Source organism: Triticum aestivum, chromosome 4A (genome assembly GCF_018294505.1).
Source record: "Triticum aestivum cultivar Chinese Spring chromosome 4A, IWGSC CS RefSeq v2.1, whole genome shotgun sequence".
Lineage (NCBI taxonomy): Eukaryota > Viridiplantae > Streptophyta > Magnoliopsida > Poales > Poaceae > Triticum > Triticum aestivum.
Genome location: NC_057803.1, coordinates 753,294,301 through 753,302,561, shown reverse-complemented (window position 1 = coordinate 753,302,561; position 8,261 = coordinate 753,294,301). Strand labels below are relative to the sequence as shown.

The 8,261-nt window shown below is 45.2% G+C and overlaps 1 pseudogene; it reads right to left on the bottom strand.

Moving 5' to 3' along the window:
• Positions 1–1,445: 1,445 nt before the first annotated feature.
• Positions 1,446–4,428, bottom strand: LOC123084637 (putative disease resistance protein RGA3; annotated as a pseudogene).
• Positions 4,429–8,261: the final 3,833 nt, after the last annotated feature.

Here is an 8,261-nt window from a genome sequence, read left to right as displayed (position 1 = left end):
ATATCGGGCTCTTTTCAGACATGATATTTTTTAGTCACAGATTAGCAAAGTGGGAGTTTTCGGGACAAAATCATAAAGTGATAGTTTGTAGGCACGGTTCCATAAATTGTGGTAGTTTTTTTGTTAAATACTCCTTGTCTTGTGATGAACCAAGAGTTCCCGGGAAAAAGAAACAGAGCAGCTCCTCTTCTCTGTTTTTGCAACTACGTAGTACGTTAGTCAACTACTTCCTCCGTTCCCAAATATTTGTCTTTCTAGAGATTTCAACAAGTGACTATATACGGAGCAAAATGAGTGAATCTATACTCTAAAATATGTCTACATACATCCGTATGTTGTGTCCATTTGAAATGCCTAGAAAGACAAATATTTGGGAACGGAGGGAGTAGTATGGAACTGCATTCTCAACAATTTTGGGTCTGTAAGTTCCAGCACCACCCTTTTACAGCATAGTCCTAGCTAAGCTACAAGAACGATAACTCTCTAAGACATGTATATCTGCATCTCTGACATGTTTCAGAAAACAAGAGAGCAGGAGAACGTACAACATACTGGAATTCTAGTTAGCTGAAGGAAATCTCATTGACTGAATTCTTTCACACTGTAACAATGGTTACCTGAAGTGAAGATTGAGTAATGTGCATCGAATCATTTCAGTCACCATGGCATTGTATTCTGAATTTCATTTGTGGTTCTTTCTCACCACAATCTTTATATTTTTGGCTAAAAAGGGCAACAAGGAGGAGCATCCGCATAACTGAATAAGCGAATAAGTTGCGTGCCTGAAAAAACAAGCAACTTGTCAGGAGTTGTTCATCTGAAATAAGTAACGGTACCTGCACATCCTTAATCCCTTTTTGAACAAACATGCTCTACCTGTTACAGTATATGTGTGATACTGTACGTCCAGTTTGTCTCAGCCGTCGGTCTTCACTTATCACCATTTCCTTGTGCCATCTGAGCCATGCCATCCGCTAACTAAACTTGTCTGACCTTGTTGTGCTTCAGTTGTTCGGAGTACCTTCCTTCGGTGAAGCTTTGGCTGTGGTACTAACAGAGTGACTCAGGTTCCAGCTTCTCTCGAGAGCTGGGAGTGCTGCAGGAGTCCCTCCAGTGCTGTCTCTAACATTGGACAATTCAAAATTGTTAGGTTCTTGAGAGCACCATACATTCCATCTAGAGATGTTGTCATGGTGTTGGATGGCAAAACACGTCCGGACCGCGCGGTCCGGACGATTGCGGGTCAATTGAGGGTCGGCGTTGGAGATGCCCTAACGCAATGTTTGTATTGCGTGATAACAACAAATACAAGTGCTTTTGAGTTTTGACATATACAAGTGGGAAGGCATAAGTAATTACACGAGGCTGGCATCAGAATACACAAGCACATGCATTCCCATCAAAGGCAAGCGAACAATTTAGCACCTGGGTCTCCGTGGAAGTTCTTAAGCCAAATTCCTTGATCTCTCTGGAATTGCTTCAACCAAATTCCAGTAGGAGCCTCCTCTTGAGAAGGCTTCCTCCAGGTTGGGGCAGCCTCCGATCCGTAGTACCTCAAGGGCTGGCAGCTGATGTAGGAGTCCCTCCGGTAACCTCTCTAATCTTGGGCATGTCCAAATATCTAGCTTCTTTAACCGAGGGAATGATACAACCGCTACTTGTCTTGCCACCTCCTGATGCCATCTCTCTAGCTTAGGCATGTAGGTAACTATCATGGTTTCCAATTTAGGAAACAAGGGAGGTGGAGAAATACAGGATTCCCCATTGTATGTATCATCATTGCCAATGCATATACTTGTCAAGCTGTGCAAACTATCCAAATACAAGTACTCGAGAGAGGGCAGCTGCCATAATGGTGGAAGATCATTGCAATTTCGGCAGAAATCCAGACGAAGTTCACTGAGATGTTCTAGCAGTGTAGAGTTGTGCATCCATGATGACAATTTCGCACCGGTATAATTATATAACAGTAAAATTTCAAGCCTTTTGTGGGGACGAAGGGCCTCTAGTATTTCTTCTGCATTTGTATCAACTTCATCTCCATAATTTGAGCTGTACGTTCCATACCAATCGAGTGATAATCGTTTCAAATCATGCTTGGCGGACATATTACCTTGTTTAGCATTTTCTGCACCATGTACTTTTCTCAGCTCAGTTAAAGAAAGACCACCACTTAGATTCAAATCTTTCAGCTGATCAATTCCATGACCTACACCACTATCAATGATATAACTTGTCAATGTCTATAGAGAATTCAGCAGACCAATACCTTGTGGCATGCACTCCAAACGATCACACCCAACAAGGAAGATGTGCCGAAGGCTGCTCATACATCTCATGCCTTCTGGTAATTTCTTAAGGTTGTGACAACCACTGAGCTTTAACGTTTGCAAGCTATACAACATGGTAGTTGCTTCAGGCAATTCAGATATATCAGAATTAGAAAATTCTAGATAGCGAAGATGCTTCAAGTTTGTCATGTTTGTCTTGACTGAGATTGTCTTCAGTGCTCGCAAGGACATGAATTTTGACGTGGACATATTCAGAGGACTCCCAAGCCAAGATTTCCTTTGGAACATTAATATTGTGCGGGGCCGGGGAGCTAGAATTTTCTTCATAGCTGCAATCGTTTTATCACTTACATAATCAAGTAACAAATGTCGAACTTCATGCTGTAATGAACTGGTATCTATGGATCCTTGTAGAATATCTTGACGTGATGAATATTCTTGTAGAATAGAGAAATCACTTCCACTTACAGAGTCAGCAAGATCATGCATGAGATCATGCATCTTGCAAGTAGTTGGTCGGTGGACGAATTCTTCTCGAAATCCATAGAACAGATTTTTCCGAATCTCCACATCTTGGAGGAAACATCTGGAAACTAGCGCATCAAAAATTTGTTGGCCTCTTGTTTCTGATGCAATAAAGTCATTTGCCATCCATAGCTGGATTAACATGTTTTTATCCATTGGGCTATCCTTGGGGAAAATAGCACAGAAAGAAAAGCATATTTTTGCTTCTGATGACAAGTGATCATAGCTTAGCTGTAGTGCAGGTACAATCCCAGTAGTTGTGAGGATGTGATCTTTCCAGACATCACTATTCAGAACGGAAACCCACTGATTGTGATGCTTCAAACGAAGTAAAGCTGCTATGGTCTTGATAGCAAGAGGCAATCCCTTACACATGTGGACAATACCCTTAGCCATTGAAATAAATTCCTCGTGCTTTTCCACCTGCCTTCCAAATGTGTTTCTATGAAAAAGCTCCCATGATTGATCCTCGTTCAGAAGTGATATCCGATGTGGAGAAATGGTGCCCATGATAGAAGCAACTTGATCACTGCGGCTTGTCACAATTATAGCAGTACCTGAGCCAGCATGTGAGCACAACAATGATCTCATATCATCCCACTTCTGTACATCTTCATTCCAAATATCGTCTAACACTAGGAGGTACCTTTTCTTGCCCAACACTCGACTAAGATCCTTGTGCAATGCCTCCATCTCAGTCAAATCACACGTGTTGATTGTGGCCACTTGTATTATAGATCGGATTATATCTTCAATAACAAACTTTTTAGAGACACATACCCATATGATCAACTCAAAATGACGCACCACCCTCCGGTCATTGTACACAAGTTGAGCAAGGGTGGTCTTACCAATCCCCCCCCCATACCAACTATGGGGAGCACCATGACATTATTATTATCACTCGGACGGTTGTGGCCGTGGTCTAGCAATATCTTCACCACTTGTTCCTTCTCATCTTGTTTGCCTACAATCTCCAATTCATCGACGTGAGAATGTGTTTGTGGATGGAGAGTGCTTGGTGTCTCAATATGTTGTAGGAAGTGGAACTTGTTCATCTCTGCAACCAGTTCATCTATCACATCAAGGCAATCCTTCATCTTCCTACTCATTGAGAGACGGAAAACAACCGGATTATGGACGGTGAAGTAGTTCAACACCTGATATATAAAAAAGTGAAATTAAAAGGCTTCCATTTGAAAATAAATAAGTTAAAAGTAAACGACACCCGTTTCCAAATTTAAAACCTGAACTGAAAACATGGCCGGCTGGAGTGGAATGGGAATGTAGGACGAGGAAAAACCTTGCGTGCGGTGGAGGAGCGCCCGAACTGGACGGCGGCACGCTGACGCAACGCCTCATAGCGGAAGTCGTCGAGGATATCGTCGGCCTGATAGGTGGCAGTCTTGAGGTCTGTCATCCACCGACGGACGGCAGGATTGGTGCGGCTCTTGGCCTCGGCGTCCAGCAGGACGCACTGGACGGCGGAGAGGTGCCGCTCCAGCTTCTGGCAGGCCTTATCCAGCCCCCACGCCCGCAGCAGGTCGGCCACGAGCGCTTCGGCAGCCTTGGCGGCCAACCTGCCCAGCGGCGGCATCAGCAGGGAACCCATCTCAGTCTGTCGCCGCCGGTGGGTGTGGGTGGCTCAAATCAGATTGGTGCTCCGGTCCAGACCCGGTGTTGAGGTAAATCAGTGGGTGCTCATGGTTGTAGAGGCCAGTTGAGGGTTGCCAGCCTCAGTATGTGCGCCTTCATTAATTGTTTCCTTCGCACGCACATCTCAATGTCCACACCATCGATTGAATGCATACAAAGCCGGCCGGGTTTTCATTCTTTTCTACTAAGCTACTCCCTCTGTCCCAAAATATAAGAACGTTTTTTACACTCGTATAGTATCAAAAACGTTCTTATATTATGGGACGGAGGGAGTAGTTGTCATGCATGACGACGTATATATGTCTCACTCATTCTTAATCCCGAAGCTATAAAGTCTTGGCAGCACTCAGAATAAGTGTTGATGTTGTCGTACTGGTCAAAATATGGTATAAGGGCATCTCCAAGCCGGACCTACAAACCGCCCGCATCCTTCCGGACCGTGGAAGCCATTCAACACGGTTCTGTATCGGTTCGCGGGACGGTCTAGACACATTTTCTCAAGCAAATTGGAGACAAGGTGGGGGAGTGGGGGGAGGTTTGCGGGAGTCCGGATCCACCAGAAACGTAGGACTAACACCTCCGGCCCATCAAAGCCCCCCTCCCAGTCCCATTTCCATCCACTCTGCTCCTTCTCCCGTTTGGTTTACATCCGCACCATCCACCTCCGCCCCCGATGTTGTATCCATGACAGACACCACGCCCGGCAGTTGTCATTGAGCTTATTTTCAAATGTTTTATCGTTTTTAGAGTACGAATGATGGCGAGTTACTCAAGCATGGAGGATAAGTTGTTACACGATGCGTGGTTGGCGTATCTGCATATTTCATAGGCAGGAGCAAAGAGGAGGTCTTCTGGCATCAAGTGCATGAAACGTTTCACGCACGAAAGCACACTGCGTCGTATGACATGTACGTACATCATTCAAGAACACAATGTGAGGTCGTTATCGTATCGCTGGTACGCTATCCAGACCAGTATCACCAAGTCTTGCGACGTGGTTCGTCAGCTCGAGGCAAGGTGGGCACTGCACACAGCAGAGGACGAGATCATAAGTTTTGCTCCGTCTTGCTTAACTTGTTCATTCATTCATTCACTCAAGGTTTGTCTACGCATTATATTAGCATGCGCGCTTTGTCGTGGTGTACCATAGAATAGAGGGACGGCCATTTACATGCACAAAATGTTGGATAAAGTTGAAAGGAGAGTTTGTGTGGAACGACATGATTCATGGATGAAAAACTTGTTAGACATCCGGAATCTAGTCGAATTTGAGAGATTGTTGTACTAGACTTAATTTGCATGCTATGTATGAATGATTTATGCTATTTTCTATCCGAACTTTGATAAATACCATCCGGTTTGCTTAAGTGCGGGTTTAAATATATGCGTCTACGTTTGGACGGAAAGGTTGAAATATATGCAGGTTAAATATCATCTATATCTTTATCTATATCTATTAATAAAGCAAGATTGCCGGCCTCAGTATGTGCGCCTTCGTTAATTGTTTCCTCCGCACGCACATCTCAATGTCCACACCATCGATCGAATGCATACAAAGCCGGCCGTGTCTTCATTTTTTTTTCTACTAAGTTGGTCGTCATGCATGACGATCGTATATATGTCCAACTCATTCTTAATCTTGAAGCTATAAACTCTTCGCAGCACTCAGAATAAGCATTGTTGTCATTGTACTTGTCAAAAATATGTTACCCCCTTCATTTTTATATACAAGGCCACAAACTCAGATTACACGTACCAATACAAAATTTAATGCTTGCTTTACAAGTCGGCTTTTCTTTTTGTTTACTGTGATCATTTATGCATGCAAAAAAACTGAGTGAAGGAAGTAGCTAATTGTCATTATGACTGCATACATGTAAGTATTAACAGATTGCTAGTATGGAAAAAAATAATTAATTTTGCCTCGATTACTGTTACTGGCCTTACATAAGTAAATGGAGGGAGTATAACCGTTTTTTTTTTGTGGAATCTGTATTTAAACTTTTCGGTTTATATTTTAAAAACACATAAAGGCAAAAGGTCTCTTGACACTAAGCGAAGGACAAGAGGTCAAATTAAGAACAGTAAAACTGCACCTAATCACTGCTCTCTCACGAATTGGGCATTCTTGGCCGTTCGATTTTATCTGCTAGACATTCATGAACGTTAGATCATTGTCTCATGGTGCGTTTAGCGCTAAATGCGGCCCAAGTTGCAAGGGCAGCTACGTAGCTTTTTCGGAGCCCGGTGGTTAATTAGGCCCGTTTTTCGTGCTCAGCCCAAGGCAACGAGCGGCCCTCTCAGACACAACACTCCCATCTCCATAAAAGAATCACCTCAAAAAAAATCTCCATAAAAGAAAAAAAATTGCTCAAGAGAAGAATCAATCGAGGGCAGTCGATACAACTACGCAAATCTTCAGCATCGTCCACTAGAGCCGTAGAAGCATGAGGGCGAACGGCCTCGCTAGCAGCACCCCCGCCTCTCGTCGTCCTCTTCATCGGCTATGGCTGGCAGTGGCGGCACAGCCCAGCATCCTGGCTGTTCGTCGGGCTCGGGAACCCCGGCAGGATGTACAGTCTGATGGGATTAAGCGCCATCGACGAGGAGAGGTGGAGGCTTGATGTAGCTGCTAATGTTTCATTCCTGTGATACTACGGCAGTGGAAAGGAGGAGTTCATTCGGTGTGTAAGATGAGTGTGTGATCCATGAAGTGAAGATCAATATAGCATCAAACGAACACAAAGCATGATGAGCCATCGGGCTTTGCATAATTAAGACGCACACAATCAAGCACCGAAAACATGACCCCCAAAAAAAAACCAGACAAAACAGTAATAGTGAGTCATATAGGTGCGGCACTATGCTTATGTCGATGGATATGCTGGATCGATCTAGAGATTATTCTGCCATCCATGTTGGTAAAAATCTGTCTGGCTTCTCGCTCTAACCACAAACACACCGTCTTGAACATCTGTTGGTACTGACGTACAACACATACGAAGCGAGTGTGTGGATCTCATGGACGGGCCATTCCACGTGTGGCCCATGCAGATTAATCACTCCAACGACGCCCGTGTTCTTAGGCGACTCCAAATCCTTAGGCGAGGTCTACTGCGCCAACCAGACTTGCCGGATTATGTCCGGGAACAATAATACTACACCTACGAAACCAACCTACTAAGAGTTACGTAACCTGCCTAACAAATCTATCGCCCCCCCTGATTTTCACCCGTGTGGGCCCCTGCCACATCCATCCATCCAATCGCAGTCCTACACATTGCCTATTACGTAAAATCTGTACGTAACTTTACCTAGGTGTAGCATTGCTCGTCCGGGAACCACCGAAGACCTCTGCATGTACAAAACTAGCTATATGTCCGGCTTGCTCGCCACCGAGACGTTCAGCTTCGGGACCACGCAGGTTCCGGGTGTGGTGTTTGGTTGCACCTGGTCTGTCACCAGTGACATCACTGTGCAGAACCTCGACGGCGCCTCGGGCTTCGCCGGCTTCAGCATCTCAACATCTCCAGCTTCACCTACTTTATCGCTCCTCACCATGTCGTCCCTGCCGGCAAGAGCTTCGTCGGCTGGAGCTGGGGCGGTGACGGCGTCGGGGTGCAGACGACGATTACGCGGAACAGCAGCACGCCCCTGCTGGCGGCCACAAAGAACCAAGCCCCTTACTTGTACTATGTCAATCTCACGGGCGTGCAGGTGGACGGCGAGCTGCTGACCGCTATCCCGGCGGGGAGCTTCGACAGTCACGGTGGGGTGTCGTTGAGCACC